The 27000-nt window shown below is 45.3% G+C and overlaps 1 protein-coding gene across 1 annotated transcript in view; it reads right to left on the bottom strand.

Annotated features, from left to right (window-relative positions):
* The window catches only part of MDGA2 (MAM domain containing glycosylphosphatidylinositol anchor 2), a 353191-nt gene that overhangs the window by 198350 nt on the left and 127841 nt on the right, over positions 1 to 27000 (bottom strand). The window lies entirely within an intron of this gene.

Below are 27000 nucleotides of genomic sequence, written 5' to 3'. Positions count from 1 at the left end.
GGTACATAACAAAACCTAACTGTGAACTTCCTGCTTGTTGATGCACAGAAAAAAAGAACTGAAGCAAGAATGAAGCTGAGGCTCCAATACTTTGGCCACCTCATGAGAAGAGAAGACTCCCTGGAAAAGACCCTGATGTTGGGAAAGATGGAGGGCACAAGGAGAAGGGGACGACAGAGGACGAGATGGTTGGACAGTGTTCTCGAAGCTACGAACATGAGTCTGACCAAACTGCGGGAGGCAGTGGAAGACAGGAGTGCCTGGCGTGCTCTGGTCCATGGGGTCACGAAGAGTCGGACACGACTAAACAACTAAACAACAACAAGACACAGAAATAGCAATCTGGGATGCCGAAGGAAGCCATTTGCACATCCTCGTACGCGTGACCCCTTAGTATGCCACAACTCTAACTGAATGCCGAATATTTATCCTTTGTGGCAATGCTCCCATTGTTTCATTTGAGATTGTAGTCTCCTTGGAGGCAAGGATCCTTCTCTTTTTTTAACCAATGAACTCATGTACAAAATAAAAAAATTCCTTCCAGTAGCACCTTAGAGACCAAATAAGTTTGTCATTGGTATGAGCTTTCATGTGCATGCACACTTCTTCAGATACACCATGGACTTCCATTTCATGCGGCTCAATGTGGTGCCTTCCATATTTCTAGTTACAGGTAGGTAGCTGTGTTGGTCTGCCGTAGTCAAAGCAAAATAAAAAAATTCCTTCCAGTAGCACCTTAGAGACCAAATAAGTTTGTCATTGGTATGAGCTTTCATATCTGAAGAAGTGTGCATGCACACGGAAGCTCATACCAATGACAAACTTAGTTGGTCTCTAAGGTGCTACTGGAAGGAATTTTTTTATTTTGTTTCATCTACGGCAGACCAACATAGCTACCTACCTGTAACTAGAATTAATGTACAGTCATTTATTCATTCATTCATTCATTCGTCAAACACTTGCTATAACCCCACTGAGCAGGACGCGGGTGGCGCTGTGGTCTAAACCACTGAGCCTCTTGGGCTTGCTGATCGGATCAGCGGTTCGAATCCCCACAACGGGTTGAGCTCCCCTTGCTCTGTCCCAGCTCCTGCCAACCTAGCAGTTCGAAAGCACACCAGTACAAGTAGATAAATAGGGACCGCTGCAGCAGAAGGTAAACGGCGTTTCCATGCACTCTGGTTTCCATCATGGTGTTCTATTGCACCAGAAGCAATTTAGTCCTGCCGGCCACATGACCCAGAGAGCTGTCTGCGGACAAATGCTGGCTCGCTTGGCCTGAAAGCAAGATGAGCGGTGCAACCCCATAGTCGCCTTTGACTGGAGGTAACCACCCAGGGGTCCTTTACCTTTACCTTTTACCTATAACCCCACTGATCATGAGGGTCCCTTCCAACTTTCCATCTTATGATTCTGTGACTACTACATCAATTCTGTATAGTAATAGTGAACTATTTCTCCACGTGCTAGCTCTAGCCAAAAGAGCATTGTCCTCACAAAAGAGGGGGGTATCAGCAGAACTTTAAAGGTGCCAAAATATTTGTGGGGAGGACCCCTAAGAGGAGGAAGAAAACCAGGAAGAAAACCAGCATGGAAAACTGGCAGAAAAGAAACCCATTGGAGAGAAGATTCCAGAAAACTTTCATTGTCCTCCTAAACAAGGCATTGCAACATCTTGTTACAGGTTCCCCTTGTAATAGCTTATAGAATCGTAAAGTTGGAAGGGACCACGAGGGCCATCTAGTCCAACCCCCTGCAATGCAGGAATATTTTGTCAGAGGTGGGTCTCGAACCCACGGCCCTGAGATTAAAAATATCATGTTCTACCAACTGAGATATGTCAGCTGAAATGTCGTCACAGTAATCACTAGGTACTATGAGATGGAAAATGGACAGAGTGGACATGAATTGACAGCAGGATTTGATCCCGGGTTCACCACCACTTGGAACCAGATAATTACCAGCCTTAACTTAAGCTAATGGAACCGTCCAACGGTTCCCCAAAAGTTGAAGGCATGCTCAATAACCCTCTTCCGACCCAGAACTTCATAAAGGTTCACATGGCTACATCGAAGTCCTATTGAAATGAGATTCCTGCCCCCCATTTCGCATTTCACTGGCATGTACAGAATTTTCCCCTCCACTGAATCTGCAGGTGGGGGAAACTCCATCTCTGCATCAGCGTTCCCACGGCAATGGTGGGAAATGAGCAGGCAAGGCCCCATCCATCATCGTTTTATTAATCTCCAAGAACCCCCCAAAGGAAACTTTGCATTTTTAATTTTTTTTCCAACTCTGGTTATTTTGGGCTTAATTTTCAAAAATTAGCTTTTCATTATTGTTCCTTCATTATTGTATGTACTGCTTGAAGTGCATTATCTCTCTCGTTACACAAGCGAAGCACTTTAATGAGGACTATAAAACTAAGCAGTTGGCACAATGGGACCCCTCCCCACCCGCTCTCTCTCTTTTGCACAACTCATCTCAAACAGCCCATTCTTCTCCATGGGGAGGCGCCGCCTGCTGGCTTATTGGGGACACTCAGGCTTCCGACTCAATCATCGTAAAATAAGAGCCCCCCCCCATCTCTCTCCTTTTCTAGGTAGCTCAATTTCCAATCCTTGGGTGGGAATTGACAGCGAAACATTAACTAACACTCTGCAGAATTTAAACTTAATTGCAAGTGATGTTTCGGCCCATATGTGTGCCGTGTGTACTGTAGAAGTGATGTCTATGGAGGTGGGAATTCTATTGGCCCATTAAAATAACAGAACGAAATCAAACACACACACACAGAGAGAAAGAGCCACCCTCTGATCCCCCCCCTTAAATGAGCTCCTTTATTTCATGGCATGGAGAAAACAGACAGAGAAAAGTTTTCCCTCCCTCCTAATATTTGAATTTGGGGATATCCAATGAAGCTGAGTGTTGGAAGATTCAGCACAGATAAAAGAAAGTCCTTCTTCACATCGTGCAGAGTTAAACTACGGAACTCACTTCCGCAGGAGACAGTGATGGTCAGCAACTTCAATGGCTTTGAAAGAGGGCTGGATAAATTCATGGAGGAGGAGAGGGCTATCGATGGCTACTGTACTAGCCAGGATAAATGCTATGCTTTGCCTTCACAGCTGGAGGCAGAAATGCTTCTGAACCCCAGTTGGGAGAAGCCCCAGGAGACGAGAGGGCTCCTATACACAATTCCTGCTTGTGAACAGGATGCTGGACTAAATGGGCCATTGGCCTGATCCAGCAAGCTCTTCTTATTTCTTAAAGGTAGAGAGTTACCACTCGGAGATGCACTTTGCAAATATGCCAGCTGTGGTGGTTATTCCACCTATTGCTAGACCAAGCTTAAGCTCAATCGCAGAGAAACAAAGGCCCAGGGCTTAACCCTGGCAATAACATTTAGAATCTGTTGCTGTAGGCTCTGCACGGAAGTTCAGTTCACTGCATGGAGCTCAGGAGCAGTGCGTGTGGCTACATCCTGGCTCCACATCCAGTGTCCACTTGCTGATTATTCCCAGATTGATATAATGAACAGGTGAAGGGTTCAAGCACAGGATGAAATAGATTTTGAGGAGGGATTTGAAGGCAGAGAGAGAGAGAGAGAGAGAGAGAGAGAGAGAGAGAGAGAGAGAGAGAGAGAGAGAGAGAGAGAGAGAGAGAGAGAACACATGCTCCATTTCCACCAACTGGCTAAGAATGCATGAGCAAGATGCCCAACTTTTAAATTAGCAAGACTGCTTCAAAAACAGGCTTCCTCTACCTGGGCTTTCTTTTGCCATAGGGTTGTCACCAGAAATTGTTCCCTGCACCTCCTACTGATGCATGCAGTGTGCATTCCCACCCCCACTGCGTTCCTGGGCCATGGGGATGGGCAGCTACAACAACTCCAGACCTGTCCCGTCGACCCTCTGCAAAGGATTGTACCCCAGCAGACCTCTGGGCAGCATCCTTCTCAATGTAATTGCCCAGGCCAGCCTCATGTCGGCAGGCATTCTTGGGAACGACTTTTATGAAGGCTTCAGACTGCAAAGCCCATCCATGCACTTTTCATCACAAGGGAACTGTCCGGTCACACAAGCATCCTTGGCCTTCGTTTAACACAAGCTGCTTATCCAACTAAACAGGGGTCAGCAAACTTTTTCAGCAGGGGCCCGGTCCACTGTCCCTCAGACCTTGTGGGGGGAAAGATGATATTTTTTTGGGGGGGGGGGGAAATGAACGAATTCCTATGACCCACCCAGAGATGCATTTTAAATAAAAGCACACATTCTACTCATATAAAAACACGCTGATTCTCGGATCGTCTGTGGGCCGGATTGAGAAGGTGATTGGGCTGGATCCGGCCACTGGGCCTTAGTTTGCCTACCCATGGTCTAAGCTAAGGTGTGTGTGTGTGTGTGTGTGTGTGTGTGTGTGTGTGTGTGTGTGTACATAGCTAAACTAAAGGAACCGACTTGCAATCAGAAACTCCCAGAAGTCATTGTCACAGACTGATCTTCCCTTGAAATTTGCTGCTCCACCCCGAAAGATGAACTTCAACATGGAATTCCTCCAGATGGTTGGGTTTCCCGTACCCAGTTGCAAATACCATTCATCTATTAATATACCCAGTGCCAGATCTACATATAAGCTAAACAAGCTATAGCTTAGGGCTCCACTCTCCCCCCCCCCCGAAATCACTATTAATATTGTTTTGTTGTTTATTTGTTTAGTCGTGTCCGACTCTTCGTGACCCCATGGACCAGAGCACGCCAGGCACTCCTGTCTTCCGCTGCCTTCCACAGGTTGGTCAAAGTCATGTTCGTAGCTTCGAGAACACTATTAATATACTTCTTATTAATTTCGGTTCAACAATTCCTTTGAGAAAATACATATTTTGTTATGTGCAAATGGCTTGAGATTCCTCTTAGGTCCATCAATTACCATATAGCATATATTCAACACAAAAAATAGTGACAGTTTGTTGTTGGCACAGGACAGCTGGACATATAAAGGGCCCCATTACCTTCAGTAGCTGAGGGCCTCATCCAACCTCAATCCGGCCCTGAATATACCTAACAGAAGTTGCAAGGACCATTTGGGAGGGATTCTGTAGCTATGAACCCTTTTGGACCCCTTCTAATTCTATGATTCTACGACTCTACCATGAAGATGTCATAGAAACACAGGTTCTGGTTTCCATCCCCTTTTACTCCTTGCAATTTTAGTGGAGATCAATTCTCCCTGACATTTCAACTAAATCCCACTTCCTGCCATTTAAAACGATGCAGAACAATCATGAGAGACAAACGGTTGAGTCAGAAGACAGTAAAGATCAAACTCACGCGCCATGATTAAGAGTATCGCGTTTTGTTGCTGCTGTTGCTGCTGTTTCGACTCCTTGCTTTTTTTATGGTTCAGGAGATCTCGCATATTTACCAAATGTCACTTCCTTCCCACCCCTGGAAATAATCGCCACCGTGGCTCCTCCCGAGAGAAGGTCGGCCAGGATTAAATGCCAGCCGAGACACGGCGGTAATATACTATGTGGCATTTATGTTGGGGGGGAAAGGCTTTCTTTTTTTCCCCATAGAAGAATTCATCTTTTTATTATACCCAATAAAAATTGTACGAAAGAAACCATTAGGATCGTATCCTCAGGAGTAAATAAACCAAATGCATGAAGGCAGAGGCAACAACATGGTACAGCCAAAGTTCTGACTGATTAGTCTAAATTAATTAGTCTAAAGACTCTCTTTCCAGATTTGAAAGCAGCAAATACCTCTGAATGCCAGTTGCTGGGAATCAGTAGAACTCATATCCTGCTTCCAGGCTTAACTTGGGGGCATCTGGTTTGGACAGCTTATTTAGCTGTGATTCCTGCACAACAGGGGTTGGGCTTGATGACCTTTGGGTTCACTTCCAGCTCTAAAATTCTACGATTCTACTCTATGTCGGCCGCTTAAAAGGTGCATAGCTATTCCCCAGAGCCACTGCAAATGAGCCTGGCAGCAAAATGTCCCCTCTCTGGAGAGGCAGTCTGCAGGGTTCCCCCTTCGCCTTGCTTCCCCCTGACACCCTCTGATTTCATAGAATCATAGAATCGTAGAGTTGGAAGAGACCACAAGGGTCACCCAGTCCAACCCCCTGCCAAGCATGAAACACCATCAAAGCATTCTTGACATATGCCTGTCAAGCCTTTGCTTAAAGACCTCCAAAGAAGGAGAATCCACAACACTCCTTGGTAGCAAATTCCACTGCCGAACAGCTCTTACTGTCAGGAAGTTCTTCCTAATGTTTAGGTAGAATCTTCTTTCTTGTAGTTTGAATCCATTGCTCTGTGTCCGTTTCTCTGGAGCAGCAGAAAACAATATATCTCCCTCCTCTATATGACATCCTTTTATATATTTGAACATGGCTATCATATCAGCCCTTAACCTTCTCTTCTCCAAGCTAAACATACCCAGCTCCCTAAGCCGTTCCTCATAAGGCATCGTTTCCAGGCCTTTGACCATTTTGGTTGCCCTCCTCTGGACACGTTCCAGCTTGTCAGTTTCTGACCAGAGCAGAATACAGTGGTACTATTACTTCCCTTGATCTAGATGCTATACTCCTATTGATGCAGCCCAGAATTGCATTGGCTGTTTTAGCTGCTGCATCACACTGTTGACTCATGTCAAGTTTGTGGTCTATCAGGACTCCTAGATCCTTTTCACATGTACTGCTCTCAAGCCAGGTGTCTCTCATCCTGTATTTGTGCCTTTCATTATTTTTGCCCAAGTGTAGTACCTTACATTTCTCCTTGTTAAAATTCATTTTGTTTGCTTTGGCCCAGTTGTCTAATCTGTTAAGGTCCTTCTGAAGTGTGATCCTGTCCTCTGGGGTATTAGCCACCCCTCCCACACTGCACTTTTCACAAAAGCATCTTCAATTGGCTTAGAGAAATAAAACCCAGTGGAAGCCATTTGTTAAGGTGGCGCGAGTGCAGAACAAGCCCGTACATCTTCGGCAGCCTGTCTGGGGAGCACTAGGAATGCCATTGAACTAAGAGATGTAGGCAGGTGACCAGATGCATTTCATGGGAAGAGGATAAATGTGGAATGTGATCACCACGGCAGCATGCAAAGGAGCCAGAGCACGGCCTCAACATCTTATTTCACAGTGGGGAGAAGAGGCTGGCTGTTAATACAATGCATATCGCGGCCAGGCTGGCTGCACAGACGCAGGGCAGGGGGGCTGAATTATCAGGGCATATTGACTTGTTTGCCCTTGTCCCAAAGCGCTTCCATACATAAGAACATCAGAAAAGCCTACTGGATCAGGCCACTGGACCATTCTCACAGTGGCCAACCAGATACCCCAGCGGGAAAACCCTCCAGCACAATCTGAGCAACTCTCTGCTCCTGTAGTTTCCAGTATTCAGAAGCATGTCTGCCTCTGACCCTGGAAGCACAGGACAGCCATCATGGCTAGGAGCCATCAATAGCCCTCTTCATGTATTCGTCTAATCTTCTTTCAAAGCCATCCACGTTTGCTATCCAAAGGACAAAGGAGCCTTGCTATGTTTATTCAGCCTCCTCCTGCCAATGGTTCGCCACAAAGTGCCTTTGCAGGCCAGTAATAATACAGTGGGATGCGGGTGGCGCTGTGGGTTAAACCACAGAGCCTAGGGCTTGCCGATCAGAAGGTCGGCGGTTTGAATCCCCACAACGTAGTGAGCTCCCATTGCTCGGTCCCAGCTCCTGCCCACCTAGCAGTTCAAAAGCACATCAAAATGCAAGTAGATAAATAGGAACCGCTACAGCGGGAAGGTAAACGGCGTTTCCATGTGCTGCTCTGGTTCGCCAGAAGCGGCTTAGTCATGCTGGCCACATGACCTGGAAGCTATACGCCGGCTCCCTCGGCCAATAATGAGAGATGAGCACCGCAACCCAAGAGTCGGTCACGACTGGACCTAATGGTCAGGGGTTCCTTTACTTTTAATACAGTGGTATCTTGGTTCTCAAACTTAATCCATTCTGCAAGTTCGTTCCAAAACCAAAGCATTCCAAAACCAAGGCGGGCTTTCCCATAGAAAGAAATGCAAAATGGATGAATTTGTTCCATAAAAACCACCCCTAAAACACCAACTTAACATGAATTTTACTATCTAACGAGACCACTGATCCATAAAATGAAAGCAATAAACAATGTACTGCAGTCACACAATCAATCAATCAGTAGCTGAACTGGGTTCTACACAGTCACAAAAATAAAATAAAAAGAGCTCCAAAAACAAAAACGCAAAATAAAAAGCAAAAGCAGACAGACCGCAGCATAACACTCAAAATGGAAGCATAACACTCAAAACCTTTGTTCAGCTTCCGAAAAAAGTTCGCAAACTGGAACACTTACTTCTGGGTTTGCGGTGTTTGGGTTCTAAGTTGTTTGAGTTCCAAGGCACAGCGGTGTAGCGAGCTGCTGTGACACCCGGGGTAGCAAATTGCCATGCACCTGGGGGGCGCGGCGTCGCTACGTAATGATGCATGCGTTGCTATGTAACGATGCATGTGCAGCATCGCGCCCTCCCCCGCACCTCCAAAGCTGCGCACCTCCAGTTCCAAACTCGAGGTAAAAAGCCTGCTCCGCACGGCACGGGGTATTGCCGTCCCCCAGCGACTCCAAAGCCACGTGCCTCCAACTCCAAACTCCAAAAGCCCGCTCGGCACGGCGGGGTGTGTGTGTGCCACTTGGCACCCCCACCTCCGCGACTCCCAAGCCGAGCCTCCAGCCTCCCGGTAGAAAGTCTGCTCAGCGCACCAAGTGGCACTCCCCAAGAGTGGAACCCGGGGTGGACTGCCCCCATCGCCTCCCCATTGCGACGTCAATGCCAAGGCATTTGAGAACCAAGGTACCACTGTACTTGTATGTTCTTACTTGTACATTTCTCTCTCTCTCTCTCTCTCTCTCTCTCTCTCTCTCTCTCTCTCTCTCTCTCTCTCTCTTTATATATACCAACTTTCAGCATAAGATCTTGGGTAGTTCACAAGATAGCATCACAAGATAGAAACCACAGACAAATAGTCCAAACAGAAGCAACAGAACAGTAACCCCACAGCCCATAAACACATGGCTGTAGAATATTAATCAGAAATCACCAGATGGACCTTCCTGCAGAGAGTTTCCAGGTAAGCTGCAGATCCCAGGATCCCTTTTGTGGGGGCTGGGCTGGATGTGATACTCTTTAAATTTGTTTTAAATGTATGGTATGGACATAACCACAGACCCACAGAGAGAGATTTGCCTTTCTGGCCAGCGGCTTCCATTTGCTGAACATTTGTCCATTTCTGTCCGACCCCCAAACCACATTGCCCAATTTGTGCCAGTGTCCCTAATTAATAGCAAAAGCATAAGAAAACACACCGCTAATTAGTTCCCAGCCCTGCCTCTCTGGCCCCTCCTGTAGCCGGCTGATCTAATTTTGACACTGCAAGGCTGATCAGCAAACTATCTATTAAGTCAGAGCAGGGGGAAACACTCTGGTTCTTGGAAGCGCCGAGATCTCCCCCTTATAGCACATTTGCAGGGCTGTTTGTGCTCCTCCAGCTGGGCGAGCATTAAAAACTTATGGCCTGTGATATACGGCGCATGTTCATATTTACTTGCAGAGAACGAGGCTGTAGCAGTTTGAGGGGAGAGGTGGGAAGCCAGGCCTTTTATCATGCATTTTAAAAGGCCATTGCGTTTTCACTTCTCTGGTGATGGATCCGAGCTTGTCAGTTCCTTTGTATTGATCAACATCCTGTATGGCCGGGGAGCATCTTCAGGCCAATTTGCACGACTGCCGGGTGTGCGAGGGCTGGGTGAGAAACCGGTTGCAAGTCCTGCACATGCTGTTTTACAAAATGAGCGCAAGCCACTCAGAAGGATTGAGGATTTAGCTCACCAAGGCAAGAATGAATCCTGCAAGTGGCAAGGGCTACGCACAGTAAACAAACAAACAAACAAACAATTTATACCCCGCCCATCCGGCTGGGTTTCCCAGCCACTCTGGGCGGCTCCCAACAGAATATTTAAAACAGGTTAAAACATCAAACCTTAAAAACTTCCCTAAACAGGGCTGCCTTCAGATGTCTTCTAAAACTCAAATAGTTGTTTATTTCCTTGACATCTGATGGGAAGGCATTCCACAGGGTGGGCGCCACTGCCGAGAAGGCCCTCTGCCTGGTTCCCTGTAACATCGCTTCTCGCAGGAAGGGAACCGCCAGAAGGCCCTCAGCACTGGACCTCGGTGTCCGAACGTAACGATGGGGGTGGAGACGCTTCTTTAGGTATACAGGACTGAGGCTGTTTAGGGTTTTAAAGGTCAGCCCCAGCACTTTGAATTGTGCTCAGAAATCTACTGGGAGGCAATCTAGGCCATTCAGGACCAATGTTATATGGTCTCAGCAGCCGCACCCAGTCACCAGTCTAGCTGCCGCACTCTGGATCAGTTGCAGTTTCCGGGTCACCTTCAAAGGTAGCCCCACATAGAGCGCATTGCAGTAGTCCAAGAGGGAGATAACCAGAGCATGCACCACTCTGGCCAGACAGTCTGCAGGCAGGTAGGGTCTCAGCTTGCGTACCAGATGGAGCTGGTAGACAGCTGCCCTGGACACAGAATTGACCTGCACATCCATGGACAGCTCCCAGGCTGGTCATAAGAGAAAAAGGAGAGGTTTGCTGGATCAAGACGGAGGCCTGTCTAACCCAACATTCTGTGGATTCCAGCAACTGGGATTCAAAAGCACTGGAAGCAATACATAGACCGAAAGGAATACATAGTCAGCACACGATATTGGGGTGACAACGGTCACTGATACCCTTAACCTTCACAAATAAAGAACATATCAAGACATTTTCCTTGAGTCCTTTACAAAGCAAGATCCACTACACATTCTTTACTTGAATCCATGAAAGGAAGAGTTCGGTCTGTTTCCCATCGGGACATCTGGCTGGCCACTGTGAGAACAGGAGGCTGGATTAGATGGGCTGCTGGCCTGATCCAGCAGGCTCTACCATATGTTCCTATTATGGTGGTGGACTCTCCTTCCTTGGAGGTTTTTAAGCAGAGGTTGGAATATGGTCGTCTGTCATGGATGCTGTGGCTGAGATTCCTGCATTGCAGGGGGTTGGACTAGAGCAGGCATCCCCAAACTTCGGCCCTCCAGATGTTTTGGACTACAATTCCCATCTTCCCTGACCACTGGTCCTGTTAGCTAGGGATCATGGGAGTTGTAGGCCAAAACATGTGGAGGGTTGCAGTTTGGGGATGCCTGGACTAGAGGACCCTTGGATACTTCTGATTCTATGATTAATATTAATACAGAAAAGGATATCAAAATTCCCCATTTTGTTTTGTTTGTATCGCTGACATGAATTGTTGGGACTGTCATTTGGAAAACGCCGATCCTCACAGGGGAGGAAAACAAGAGATGTTTTCTGCAGGCAACAATGCCAGGTTCCTGAGAGCAGGGAGCTGTCCACGGAGGTCCCTCACTGGGCAGTGCTGAAAGCTGCCATTGAGATGTTAAGGAAGGGTTGCTTGTGGAAAGGAAGAGAAACGGGGCAGGGAGGCGGGGTTGACATGGATTTTTAGGGTGGGGGCTGCTCTAAGTCTAAAAGACCCTGACAACTGGCCCTGCATGAGTCTCAACAAGGTGGCCAGAGTCTGTCCTTCTTTATTATTCCCATGGAGGCCTTTACAATATATAATATATGAGAGGTGATATGAGAGCCATCTTCAAATGTCACAGCTGTCTTCTGAGACACATGCTTTTCTGAATGCTGAGATGCAATTTTCCAAATGAAAATGAACGGAATGTCTATATTGGGCAATAATGCATATAAAAATGTGTCTACTAAGGCAAAATGCATACTAAAATGCTAATAATGTTTGTGAAATTCCCCCCCAATAAATAAATAAATGCAAATAAATAAATAAATAAATAAATAAATAAATGCAAGCTGATGTAACAATGTGAGGAATGGAACCTCAGATTGAGGAAATGTGAAAGTAAGGTAAAGGTAAAGGTAAAGGGACCCCTGGCCATTAGGTCCAGTCGTGACCGACTCTGGGGTTGCGGCGCTCATCTCGTGTTATTGGCCGAGGGAGCCGGCATACAGCTTCCAGGTCATGTGGCCAGCATGACAAAGCTGCTTATGGCAAACCAGAGCAGCACACGGAAACGCCGTTTACCTTCCCGCCTGAGCAGTACCTATTTATCTACTTGCACTACCTTCCCGCCTGAGCAGTACCTATTTATCTACTTGCACTTTGACGTGCTTTCGAACTGCTAGGTTGGCAGGAGCTGGGACCGAGCAACAGGAGCTCACCCCGTCACAGGGATTCGAACTGCCGACCTTCTGATCAGAAAGCCCTAGGCTCAGTGGTTTAACCCACAGTGCCACCTGGGTCCCCCAGTGAAAGTAGGGGAAAGCAAAGGTGATAATGTGACTTCCACCTCTCTCTCTCTCTCTCTCTCTCTCTCTCTCTCTCACACACACACACACACACACACACACACACATCACACATACACATCACACATACACACACACACACACACACACACACACACACACAAACACAGGTCTGTGTGTGACTCAGAGTCCCTAGGCAACTTCAGCAGGAAGCACAATGGGTTCTCAGTATTCAAGAGATGTCCCCCCCCCTTCCCTCTTGGCCTTGGGAGAATTTGCATTTCTGTAAACATCAGCTCTGGCTGCTGAGTGATCACATTCATAGCCACTGAGAGGCAGCATCAAATTCCTTCTTCTGCTCAGCCACAAGTACTGAATGGTATCTGCTTTGATATGCAGGAACAAGAAGCTTTTGCAAATGAAAGGAAGCTGCTCCTCCAAGGGTCTTAGGAGGGCTTGAGAGCTGCCTCTCCAGAAAACAAATTGAGAGGAGGCATTGCTGATATACAGGGGTAATGGAGGAAGGAGAGATAAAAAAAAACTATACCCAGGTTGCTCTTGGTGGGTCACAGTGACCCATTCAGGTGCCTCCTGCTGGGCTTTATAAACACCCATCTTATGGTCCTGTGGATTTCGTGATTCATGGAACACTTAAGAACATAAGAAGGATCTGCAGGAAACAAGCTCACTCTCTCTTCCATGCAACAACAGTGCTTCAGATATTTGAAGACAGGTCTCTTACCACCTCGCAGTCATCTTCTCCTGATTAAAAACCCTCAACTTCCTCAACCATTCCTCTTAAGATTTCCATCACCAGCATCATCTGACATCTGAAAGTGAGATGGCCAAACCATCTCATGGCCTTCTCCTTAAGAGTTGGGAGTCATTGATTTCCACTCTGAGGGGGGCTGGGACCCCTGAAACTGTTTTTAAACAGCAAAAGAAAATGCAACACCATGGTCTCGTTCTTCAGAGGAACCATACCAATTATTCCCCCCCCCCCAATGTCTTGAAGCAATATTACATGTTCAACTGAGAATGTGGATTCTGTTCCCTAATCCCCCTCTACAGCTCTGGGATGGTGGGGCATGACTTCCACATAAGAAGAAGTTATTGCTATTTTATTTGGGGGCTGTCATGAGCCTTTGTTGTTGTTTAGTCGTGTCCGACTCTTCGTGACCCCATGGACCAGAGCACGCCAGGCACTCCTGTCTTGCACTGCCTCCCGCTGTTTGGTCAAACTCATGTTCGTAGCTTCGAGAACACTGTCCAACCATCTCGTCCTCTGTCGTCCCCTTCTCCTTGTGCCCTCCATCTTTCCCAACATCAGGGGTCATGAGCCTTAGATCTCATTATTCAGACCTTTTTCGATGCCATCATTTTATCACTGGAAGGACAGATCCTGAAGCTGAGGCCCCAATACTTTGGCCACCTCATGAGAAGAGGCGACTCCCTGGAAAAGACCCTGATGATGGGAAAGATTGAGGGCACAAGGAGAAGGGGACGACAGAGGACGAGATGGTTGGACAGTGCTCTCGAAGCTACGAACATGAGTCTGAAGAGTAGGACACAACTAAATGACTAAACAACAACAACAACAACAACAACAACAACAACAACAACAACAACAACAACAACTTATTTATTTCATTTATACCCCCCTTTGTGCTTCCATGAACTTGAAGTGGTATACACTGTTCCCCTTGCTCGTTTAATCTACACAACAACCCTGTGAATTAGGTTAGGCCGAGAGGCAGAGACTAGCTCAAGGTCACCCAGTGATCTTCGTGGACTCAAATCCTGGTCTCCCAAGTCTTTGTCCAACCCCTACTTTCTAAACACCCTGTCTCTCCATAGTCTGAGCCACTTCAAATGTAAGAGGAGAAACCACAACATCCCAAAGTATTGGGTGGGATCTAGAACACAGCTATGGAATCCAGTTAGCCAGTCCACTTTCTGGATATTTGGCCAAACTTTCTCTGCTGAGGTCAAGAAATCAGTTTGCCAATGAAGCTACAATGAACCACCCCAGCTACATTATATTTTGTCAGGGCGCGGAGGGAACCACAGATATCCCTGTTTAGTTCCTTATTAAATGAAAGGAAAGCCTTTTGGTACCTCTCTGCTGATCTCAGCATCAGGCCATTAACAGAAACTCTTTGCATTACTTGCTAATTTTGAGAACTTAGCAGAAAACATCCAAGCACAATCGCAAATGTCAACGGAAAGACTGGCTCTCGAACAAAGACCATTCTTTCTCCTCTTTTGAAGAAATCAATGTTCCCTTGTAGAATTTGGCACTTAAATAATGCAGAGCTAAGGGGAAGGGAATTGATTTGATATGTTCCCCTTTTCTAAACAAAGCGGGGAAGTAAGCAGAAGCAGTGGTTGAAGCCAGATATTTCAGAACAAGCCTTTTCTATAATTATAATAATAATCACGTCAATGGGTTTGAATTGTGTGTCTAACATGTGTCTACCTTAAACGGGCCTTTGATTAATTTTTAAATTTAATTGAGCTTTGGTGTGAAATAAATCCTTGTTCAGGGGTCTTCAACACGCTCACAATGCATATTGTTTGAAGTGGGACCCACCTACAGCCTGTCAGTGTTTCGGAAAAATAAAAGGGTTTTGACCTCCTTTGCCTGGTCCTTGGACTCTAGTTGGCACAAAGAGTCCTTGAAAAAGAGCACCATACTTTGCAGAATGCTGCTTTTATTACAAAAACAAAAACTTCTCCAACCACGACTAACAGCTTCACACATCAAACACAACCAGCTTTCTACCCTTCAACCACCAACACCCAAGCAGATCATCCTATATATACACAAGCATATTTGGGTTAAAGGTTGCATGAGTGTATTCTAATATTTCTGTTGGAAGCCGTCCAGAGTGGCTGGGGAAACCCAGCCAGATGGGCGGGGTATAAATAATAAAAAAGCCAATGCAATTCTGGGCTTATGAGTATAGCATCTAGATCAAGGGAAGTAATAGTACCACTGTATTCTGCTCTGGTCAGACCTCACCTGGAGTACTGTGTCCAGTTCTGGGCACCACAGTTCAAGAAGGATACTGACAAGCTGGAACGTGTCCAGAAGAGGGCAACCAAAATGGTCAAAGGCCTGGAAACGATGCCTTATGAGGAACGGCTTAGGGAGCTGGGCATGTTTAGCCTGGAGAAGAGAAGGTTAAGGGGTGATATGATAACCATGTTCAAATATATAAAAGGATGTCATATAGAGGAGGAAGGAAGGTTGTTTTCTGCTGCTCCAGAGAAGCGGACACAGAGCAATGGATTCAAACTACAAGAAAGAAGATTCCACCTAAACATTAGGAAGAACTTCCTGACAGTAAGAGCTGCTCGGCAGTGGAATTTGCTACCAAGGAGTGTGGTGGAGTTTCCTTCTTTGGAGGTCTTTAAGCAGAGGCTTGACAGGCATATGTCAAGAATGCTTTGATGGTGTTTCCTGCTTGGCAGGGGGTTGGACTGGATGGCCCTTGTGGTCTCTTCCAACTCTATGATTCTATGATTCTTTCTGCTACCTGAAAGAACTCAACACAAACATTGATATGATCAGAGAACTTCATTCATGGACAGCCAATGAAGTTGAACATTGGACTATCTGGGACAGATTTAAAAAAGTCCTTCTTCACATAGGGCATAATTAAGCTTTGGAACTCACTCCCATAGGTGACCCCCATGTTGGATGTCTTTGAAAGAGGATTAGGAAAATTCATGGAGGAGGAGAGGACTATTGATGGCCACTAGCCAGGATGGCTATGTTCTGCCTCAGCTGTCGGGTTAATTGCTGGCAGGCAGGGTGGGCAACCAGGCAAATGACATTATATGTGCCAGCCCATTCCTCTGATCTGCGTGCCGCTCCTTGGATCTATCAAACTTCTTCCCCGATGGGATTCTGTGACTCATGTCCAGAGACACTGAGCACACATTAGCAGAGAAACAGCATCAGCAGAAACCAGGCTCTGGGGTGCGAGGACTAAGCTACTTTATTTATATACAAAATCAGGACAAAGGAAAACATGGCTCCTCTCCTTCTTGCTCTCGGAGAGAAGAGACAACACAAAAGCAATACAGAACGGAACTTCCGGTCACAAGACTCCAACCATCAGTGCTGGAATGCAAAACACAGACATGTGATTAAAACTATCCCACACGTCTGCACAGCGAGGGAATGGAATACCAAGAAGAGGCAGCAATGCTTCTGAATGCCACTTTCTGGAAACCACAGGAGGAGAAAGTGCTTGTGTGCTCAGATCCTGCTTGCATTCTTCCCATTGAGGCATCTGGTTGGCCTCTGGATGCTGGACTAGATGAGCCATTGGCCTCATCCAGCAGGCTCTCTTCTATTCTTAGTTGTTCTATCTCTGAACTGTTCTTAAGAATATAAGAAGTGCCTTTGATGGATCAGAGCAAAGTCCACCAAGTTCAGCATTACTGAGAAGACCAGCAAATGCTTGATGCTGCACCAGGAACTGATTCACTCCTGAAACACAACGTTCCCCTTTCCCCATTGCCGCAGAATACTACCCAGTGCAGACTTCGCCAAGCTGCGGCCCTCCAGCTGTCTTGGGCTGAAGGTCCCTTCCTCCCTCACCATTGGGCATGCTGGCTGGAGCTGATGCGAGTTGCAGTTCGAAATATCTGGAGGGCATCAGGTTGGCCATGGCTTCCCCAGGGACGCAAATTAAATGCAAAGCCTTCCCAATAGCAATTAAGCTCCGAGTCTTTTCTTTCCGTGCCAACAGCACCATGGGTGAAATAAAAATCCATATCAAATAGGGATCATGCAAATTTTACTGCCCCAATATCCCCAGAGTTTGTTTAATTATTAGCACTTCCTTGGGCTTTTTTATTCTTCCATAAGATCAACAAATCAATAAAAAAATTAATGACGGAGATTCTCGTTTCCCTGTTCCAGTTTCCAGAGCACATAAAGATGATTAACTTTCATTATGGAAGCGCTCGTTCTGTTGAGAACTGGAGAGTCAGTTAGGTGTGCAAAGGGAGAGGAAATGTGAAATTGGTTTGGAGCAGGGATGGACAGCATTTCCCAGGCTCGACTTCATAGAATCAGAGAACTGTAGAGTTAGAAGGGACCCCAGGGATCATCTAGTCCAACCTCCTGCAATGCAGGAATCACAGCTAAGGAATCTCTGACAGGCAGCTACCCAACCTCTGTTTAAAAACCTCCAAGGAAGGAAAGTCCACCACCTCCCAAGGGAGTCTATTCCACTGTTGAATGGCTCTTACCATCAGAAAGTTATTCCTAATATTCAGTTGGAATCACCTTCCTTGTCATTTGAATTCATTGATTTGGATCCTACCTTCGGAGCAGCAGAAAACAAGCTTGCTCCATCTTCCATACAACAGCCCATCAGATATTTGAAGAGGGCTCTCATATCTCCTCTTTCTCCTATTCTCCAAGCTCTAGCACCCCCCTTTCATGATCTAAGTTTGCCTAGAGACAATGGATAAAAATTAGCTGTACTGCTGGATGTGTTTAATAGTTATTGCACTTGTTTGTTTTACTTGTTGTTTGCATTTGTTTTAAAACTAATAAAAATTGTTTTTAAAAAGAGATATTAGAAATGGGAGAAAAGCAATGACAAACCTAGACAGCATCTTAAAAAGCAGAGACATCACCTTGCCGACAAAGGTCCCTGTAGTTAAAGCTATGGTTTTCCCAGTAGTGATGTATGGAAGTGAGAGCTGGACCATAAAGAAGGCTGATCGCCAAAGAATTGATGCTTTTGAATTATGGTGCTGGAGGAGACTCTTGAGAGTCCCATGGACTGCAAGAAGATCAAACCTATCCATTCTTAAGGAAATCAGCCCTGAGCGCTCACTGGAAGGACAGATCATGAAGCTGAGGCTCCAAGACTTTGGCCACCTCATGAGAAGAGAAGACTCCCTGGAAAGACCCTGATGCTGGGAAAGATTGAGGGCACAAGGAGAAGGGGACGACAGAGGACAAGATGGTTGGACAGTGTTCTCGAAGCTATGAACATGAGTTTGACCAAACTGCGGGAGGCAGTGGAAGACAGGAGTGCCTGGCGTGCTCTGGTCCATGGGGTCATGAAGAGTCGGACACGACTAAACGACTAAACAACAACAATTAGAAATGGAAAATGTGAATGCCATAATTTAGTGTTCGAAACAAAATTAAAAAAATCCTTCCAGTAGCACCTTAGAGATCAACTAAGTCTGCTGCTCCAGAGAAGCGGGCACGGAGCAACGGATTCAAACTACAAGAAAGAAAATTCCACCTAAACATTAGGAAGAACTTCCTGACAGTAAGAGCTGTTCGGCAGTGGAATTTGCTGCCAAGGAGTGTGGTGGAGTCTCCTTCTTTGGAGGTCTTTAAGCAGAGGCTTGACAGCCATCTGTCAGGAATGCTTTGATGGTGTTTCCTGCTTGGCAGGGGGTTGGACTGGATGGCCCTTGTGGTCTCTTCCAACTCTATGATTCTATGATTCTAAGTTTGTCATTGCTACCTTTCGTGTTAGCAAATTCCATCATTTTCATGTAGGACAGTTTCCTTTTGTCTATCCTGAACTTTCCTTTTGCCCTTTTCTGAGTCTTTTCTGGCTCCACAATCTCCTTTTTGAGGTGAGATGACCAGGACATGATGCTGGGCTTATTGGCCTGATCCAACAGTTCTTAAGAGTATTCCAAATTTGGTCTGCCTTAAAGGCAAAAGAGAAATGCATGCAACTGTGAGCTCTGGGATATGGACAAATAATCCTGGACACAGCCTTAGGCTGCAACCCAACACCCTCTTACCTGCGAGTAAGCCTCACTGAACTCACTGAAGCTTCCACAGGGCTGGCACCTAAAATTCAACATGGACACCTAAAACTTGGATCACGGCACCTACATATTTGAAATTAATTTTAAAGCCCATTTCTGCAGAACTGCATGAAAAAGAAACCCCGAAGGTGTGATGGGGCCCAAAGAAATCTACCCCTAAAAGCCAAAGGGTGCTCATCAATGGCTCCTCCTCATCCTGGAGAGTAGTGACTAGTGGGGTGCCACAGGGTTCTGTCTTGGGGCCAGTCTTATTCAACATCTTTATCAATGACTTGGATGATGGGCTTGAGGGCATCCTGAGCAAGTTTGCAGATGGCACCAAATTGGGAGGGGTGGCTAATACCCCAGAGGACAGGATCACACTTCAAAATGACCTTAACAGATTAGACAACTGGGCCAAAGCAAACAAGATGAATTTTAACAAGGAGAAATGTAAAGTACTACACTTGGGCAAAAAAAATGAAAGGCACAAATACAGGATGGGAGACACCTGGCTTGAGAGCAGTACATGTGAAAAGGATCTAGGAGTCTTGGTAGACCACAAACTTGACATGAGTCAACAGTGTGATGCAGCAGCTAAAAAAGCCAATGCAATTCTGGGCTTATGAGTATAGCATTTAGATCAAGGGAAGTAATAGTACCACTGTTTTCTGCTCTGGTCAGACCTCACCTGGAGTACTGTGTCCAGTTCTGGGCACCACAGTTCAAGAAGGATACTGATAAGCTGGAACGTGTCCAGAAGAGGGCAACCAAAATGGTCAAAGGCCTGGAAACAATGCCTTATGAGAAACGGCTTAGGGAGCTGGGTATGTTTAGCCTGGAGAAGAGACGGTTAAGGGGTGATATGATAGCCATGTTCAAATATATAAAAGGATGTCATATAGAGGAGGGAGAAAGGTTGATTTCTGCTGCTCCAGAGAAGCGGACACGGAGCAATGGATTCAAGCTACAAGAAAGCAGATTCCAGCTAAACATTAGGAAGAACTTCCTGACAGTAAGAGCTGTTTGGCAGTGGAATTTGCTGCCAAGGAGTGTGGTGGAGTCTCCTTCTTTGGAGGTCTTTAAGCGGAGGCTTGACGGCCATCAGTCAGGAATGCTATGATGGTGTTTCCTGCTTAGCAGGGGGTTGGACTGGATGGCCCTTGAGGTCTCTTCCAACTCTATGATTCTATGATTCTAACCCCACAGGCAAGTTTCTCAGTCTCTTGCTCTCCCATCAAACTAATAGAGATCGTACCCCCTCCTCTAGACTTTGTTTCTCACTTGCAGCCATCGGAGTGGATGAAAATAGTCCCCTTCCATCATTTCCATATGCCCGCTTTGGTGTGGAACCATCTAACCACAGGGAATTCCACTGAAGCATGTTCAGGAGGTTATTCGGCAGGCTTTTAATCTTCTTTTTACTTGCTGTGAGGCAAGGCAAGTTTAAACCATTCAAATGCGAAGTTTTTTTGAAGCCACAGACTAAAACGGAAGGCAGTATTTGGGCAGCAGGTGGTCTTCCCCAATAGGGAAGCATGTTAGCTCAGTGGTAGAGGATGTACTTTTCAGGCAGAAGGTCCCATGGGTCAATACTCATGCTGTTCGACAAGAGGAACAGACTCCCTGGGAGGTGGGGGACTCTCCTTCCTTGGAGGCTTTTAAGCAGTGGTTGAATGACCATCTCTCTTGGATACCCCTGCCATGCAAGGCATTGGACTAGATGACCGTTGTGGTCCCTTCCAACTCTACAATTCTTTGAGGCACTCCCTCCATTAAACCCTGGAGAGCTGCTGCCAGTCTGTGTACCAGGGACGTCCAACTCCCAATAGACTGCAATCTACTCACAGTATAAAAAACAAACAAAAACTGGAATGGCAGATGAAGATGATGGAATTCATGGAACTGGCTGAGATGACCGGACGAATCCGCAACCAGGGAGAACAGGCGATGGAAGAAGAGTGGAAAGATTTTAAATTGTATTTTAAAAAGTATGCTAAAGTAATATTTTAGATTAGAAATTAAGTGGTAAATAAAACTGTGGAATATTGGAATAGGTTGTTTAGAAGGAAAAAAAGAGATGTATTTTAAAAGGTGATTATTTGGATGTAGAATTTGCTATTTAGGAAAGTAAATAAGAACCACAGGGACGGGAACCCGAGGAGGTCCCAACTTACACTGTGAGGAAGATAAGATGTAATGAATTATATCTTTTTTTTGTTTTTTGTTTCTCTTTTCTATTTTTGTATTCTGTATTTTTGTACTTTGTATTTTTGTTTTTGTTTTTCTTCTTCTATATTGCTTTAAAAATTCTATGTTAATTTTTTGGTCAAAAATCAATAAAATATTTATATATATAAAAACAAACAAAAACTGGCAGTGATCTACCCATTATCATTGGATGGACCAAGGTTCTTGAGCTTTATTTAGGAAGCCAAAGTTGTTGAGGCTATTTTGTAAAGGCAACGTTGTAGAGCTTTTTTGTAAAGGCAAAGTAGTTCAGCTATTTTTAGGAAGCCAAAGTTGCTGAGGTATTTTTTTTGGGGGGGGGAGAAGAGATCGCTGAGGGGCCACAGATCTATCAGGAATGCCCCGTGATCTACAAGTAGATTGCGATCTACCTGTCGGACATTCCTGGTGTAGACAATGCTGAGATAGATGGGCTCAGTGGTACCTTGGTTCTCAAACTTAATCCGTTCCAGAAGTCCGTTCCAAAAGCCAAGCGTTCCAAAACCAAGGCACACTTTCCCATAGAAAGGAATGCAAAATGGATTAATCTGTTCCAGACTTTTAAAAACAACCCCCAAAACAGCAATTTAACATGAATTTTACTATCTAACGAGACCATTGATCCATAAAATGAAAGCAATAAACAATGTACTGCAGACACACAATCAATCAATCAGTAGATGAACTGGGTTCCACACAGTCACAAAAACAAAAACGCAAAATAAAGAGCAAATGACAGACCTCAGTGTAACACTCAAAACAGAAGTGTGGCCCTCAAAACGGAAGCATGGCACTCAAAACAGAGCACGTTCGACTTCCGAAAAATGTTCGCAGACCAGAACACTTACTTCCGGGTTTGCAGTGTTTGGGTTCCAAGTTAAAAAAATTCCTTCAGTAGCACCTTAAAGACCAACTAAGTTTTTATTTTGGTATGAGCTTTCGTGTGCATGCACACTTCGTCAGATACACATGCACACGAAAGTTCATACCAAAATAAAAACTTAGTTGGTCTTTAAGGTGCTACTGAAGGAATTTTTTAATTTTGCTTCGACTCAGACCAACACGGCTACCTACCTGTAACTGGGTTCCAAGTTGTTTGAGTACCAAGGCATTTGAGAACCAAGGTACCACTTTATAAAGGAAATTATAAAATTAGACTGTGGAACTCCCTCCCATAGGAGGGTGTGATGGCCAGGAACCCAGATGGCTTTAAAGGACAATTCAACATCTAAGATGTATAGGACAGAATCAGATAAGTGCTGGAGATGCAAAGAGGTGGAGGGAACATTTTTTCATATGTGGGGAACTTGTAAAAGGGTAAAGGAATATTGGGAAATAATACATAATGAATTGAAAAAAAAATGTTCAAAAGTACTTTCCCCCCAAAATCAGAGTCCTTCTTGCTGGGGATAATTCAGATGGAAATTCCCAGGTGTCAAAAAAGGTTATTTATGTATGCCATTACTGCGGCCTGTGTTTTGGGCAAGGTCCCAACTAAAGAAGAATGGCAACTTAAGCTAATGGAATATGCTCAGCTCATGGACTTAACATATAAAAAGATAACAAGAAGAACATACGTTTAGAGAAGATTGGAAAATGTTTATTGAATATATGGGGGGGGAATTGTGTACACTTGAAAACATTGGTAGCATAAATTCAGATAAATTCAGCAGTGTAAATAAGTTTTGATGGATGTAATAATGGAATACTGAATGGTTTAGTTTACCTAAAATATGCAGGGATTTATGATCTGTAAAATGAACCATGGAAAGAGAAGAAGGGAAGGCATTGATATTTGGAGGATGTTTAAGTGAGCATTCTAAATTGTAAAACAGAAAATTTAATAAAATTATATTTTTTAAAATAAATAAAGGAGGATTCAACAAATTCATGGAGGGGGAGAGAGAGGGCCAGGAATGGCTCCTAACCACAATGGCTATGCTCTGTGTCCACGGTTGGAGGCAGAGACGCACCCGAATTCCAGTTGATGGAAACCACGGGACAGGAGAGGGCTTGAATCCTGCTTGCAGGTTTCCCATGGGTATCTGGTTGGTCGCTGTGAGAACAGGATACTGGACCATTGGCCTGATCCTGCAGGCCCTTCTTATGTTCTGGATGCAAAGTCAGTCCACACATGTGCATGGCTCACTCAAGGGCAACAGCTAAGATTTCCCTCCTGTTTCTATTATGAAGAAGAAGAAGAGTTTGGATTTGATATCCCGCTTTATCACTACCCGAAGGAGTCTCAAAGCGGCTGACATTCTCCTTTCCCTTCCTCCCCCACAACAAACACTCTGTGAGGTGAGTGAGGCTGAGAGACTTCAGAGAAGTGTGACTAGCCCAAGGTCACCCAGCAGCTGCATGTGGAGGAGCAGAGACGCGAACCTGGCTCCCCAGATTACGAGTCCACCGCTCTTAACCACTGCACCACACTGGCTCTCTATAGAGGTCTCTATATGTAGGCCATTTTTCTTCCCTGTTTATTTTTTTAAATTGAGGTTGTTTCTATTGGGGACAACCACCATGGAATCTTTTGTTCTAGTAAAATCTCCTAATTATATGATTGTGGAATCCTTTATGTACTTTCCCTTTTTCATACCACAAGTATGCATGCAATCCAAATCTGTTGTCATGTCCTTCCAGATCTAATTACAGGTAGGTAGCCGTGTTGGTCTGAGTCGAAGCAAAATAAAAAAAAATTCCTTCAGTAGCACCTTAAAGACCAACTAAGTTTTTATTTTGGTATGAGCTTTCGTGTGCATGCACACTTCTTGTGTATCTGAAGAAGTGTGCATGCACACGAAAGCTCATACCAAAATAAAAACTTAGTTGGTCTTTAAGGTGCTACTGAAGGAATTTTTTTTATTTTGCTTCCAGATCTAAGATATCTATGTTTTCTCATTTTATCCAATCTCAGATCCAACTGAGTAACACGAGCAGCTTTGTAATATAATTTAAAATCGGGAGAATCCTCCTCTGTCTTTAATATCTGTACGTAGTTTGTATTTTATCCTTGGTTTCCTCCCTTTCCATATAAATTTTGAAATATCCCTTTGCCATTTTTTGAAACATGCTGTGTTACTTATTACCAGTATTGACTGAAGCAAAAACAACATTTTTGGCAAGGCGTTCATCTTAATTGCTACAATTCTTCCTAATGATAAATTCATTGGTCACTGTGAGAACAGAATGTTGGACCATTGGCCTGATCCAGCAGGACCTTCTTATGTTCTGGCTGCAAAGTCAGTCCACACATGTGCATTTGCGCATGGCTCACTCAAGCGCAGCGGCTAAGAGTGACGAGATGCCTTCTTGAAAGAACAAGCACTACTGATCCAACTGCCCTATCACCTCAAAGACAAATGGTTATTATCAGAGCCACAGCCATCAAAGGGAGAGCAAGTCACCCAGCGCCCTAAGGCCACTTCCAGTGGTTAACCGGCAGACGGCTTGCTCACGGCAGCAATGAGTTTAACATTGCAGGGGCCGGTTGCTGCTCTGGCCTGGAGGGCCGGACCCCCATTTTAGCCCCCTTGTTGCTCACCTGACATTCTAGGATACCATACACAGGAATCTTCAAGGTGTCGTGGCTGCAAAATTGGCAGAGTCAATGGGGGGGGCATCGCCCCCTGTACCCCACCTCCAAATTGTAAGTGAACATGCACATTTTATTTAAAAGACCTACAGCAGCTCAACCGGAGGAAAACTGTAGAGTGCAGACTCTGGTTTGAGACCCAGAAGGTCTATTGATGTGGGGGGGGACCCCCCTATCGTTCCACGCAGAAGCAGGTACCGTATGAGTAGTCAAGCCCTTTTCTGTGCTTGGTGCTATAATTCCCACCGCTGCCACCAGGAGGCAGGCTGCTGTACTTTGTTTGTCCCCGGCTGCCATCTCCATTTCCCGTGGAGCCAGGCAGAGAATCCCTGAAGTTTCTTTCTGTGACAGCTGCCAAGCCTGAATAACCATGCACAATATTTGAAGGCCTCTAATCTTGTGTTTCAGCCCAAATATTTACTAGACTCAAGTCTGTGCTGAGCAGCTGCTCTATTCATAACTTTACTTATTTATTAATTTATCTATCAAAAGGGAGCGAGTTCTGGAATGTGTCTCATTTGCAAATCGGGACATGTGTGATGGACAAGAGCATATTGGTGGGCTTTTCGGCATTTTACCATCAGATAATCAAATTCCCAAACTGGGCATGATTGCCTGTTATAACACACATCAAATGCAGTTAGCACAGCTTGCCAGACAATTCAGTATGCAACACAGCTATTGAATGCCGGTATTATTACTGCCGATCAAAGGTATCCTTTATAATTAAAGTGTTCCCCGCAGCTGTTTGCTAAGAAATGTTCGAGAAACACAACACATTAAAGGAATAGTCAGGCACGTTTGCAGGGAACAAATTTCATCTGTTTGGGACCATATCAAAACCCCAGGTTCCGTTCCATGTGTGGATATCCAATTAAGGAAAATGTGATCTGGCAAAACTTGCTGTGTTTATGCACATCAGAATGTAAGGGGAGCCCTGCAGCATCAGGCCAAAGGTGGTCCGTCTGTTCCAGCATCTGGTTCTCACGGTCACCAACCAGAGGACCACAAGAAGCCCACTTAAGAATGTAAGGAGTATAAGAAGTTCTAGTTGCCCATCTAGCCCAATATCCTGTTCTCATAGTGGCCAACCAGTGGCAAATTGGTAAGCACCAGAACCCTTTCTCCTCCTGTGGCTTCCAGCAACTGCTGTTCAGAAGTATTACTGCCTCCAGCCGTGGAGGCAGAGCAGAGCCATCATCGCTAAGAGACCTCTCCTCCTCCATGAATTTGTCTAATCCTCTTTTAAACCCATCCAGGTTGATGGGCATCACAGCCTCCTATGGTAGAGAGTTCCATAGTTTAAGTATGTGCTGCATGAAGACAGACTTTCTTTGTCCTGAATGTTCCAGCAAGCACAGCTGGAACGCAATAGTATGTTTCCCCCAGCAGCTGACATTCAGATGTTTACTCGGACACAGGAATCTATGATCTTGACATATACTGACTCAGACAGACCTTACAGAGGTCTAGTAATGGGTTAATGAACATTTCCCTTCTCATTTCTCTAACTTACAGGTGTCATCCAGATGTTTTGGACTGCAATTCCCATAAGCCCTGGCAAACAAGGAGGCCAGCCACCTGGTTTGGGAAGGCTGATTTAAAAGTGCCGTATGTGTTGGCATTTCACCAGTAATGTTATTAAATGTCCAAAATAAGCCTCATGTCAGAACCATTTCTGATATTTGACAGGAGATCTTAAGATCCAATGGCCAAATCCCATCCTCCTTTCCTGGTAAAAAAATTCAGGCAAGTATCAAAGGTTGCTGGTTTGTCAGACATACCGGTAGACATAAAGCAGAGTGCTGTGTCTCCCTGGGTGCTCTCCATGGTCCTGAAAAACTGTCCTCCTCCTCCCCCCCCCTGCTACTCTTGAAATAGAGAGGGACAGTTTGGTCACAGAACACAAAGAGGTGCCTTATACTAATTCAGACCTTGTT

Source organism: Zootoca vivipara, chromosome 1, assembly GCF_965207765.1.
Source record: "Zootoca vivipara chromosome 1, rZooViv2.hap1.1, whole genome shotgun sequence".
Lineage (NCBI taxonomy): Eukaryota > Metazoa > Chordata > Lepidosauria > Squamata > Lacertidae > Zootoca > Zootoca vivipara.
This window is presented reverse-complemented; position numbering and strand designations above follow the sequence as displayed.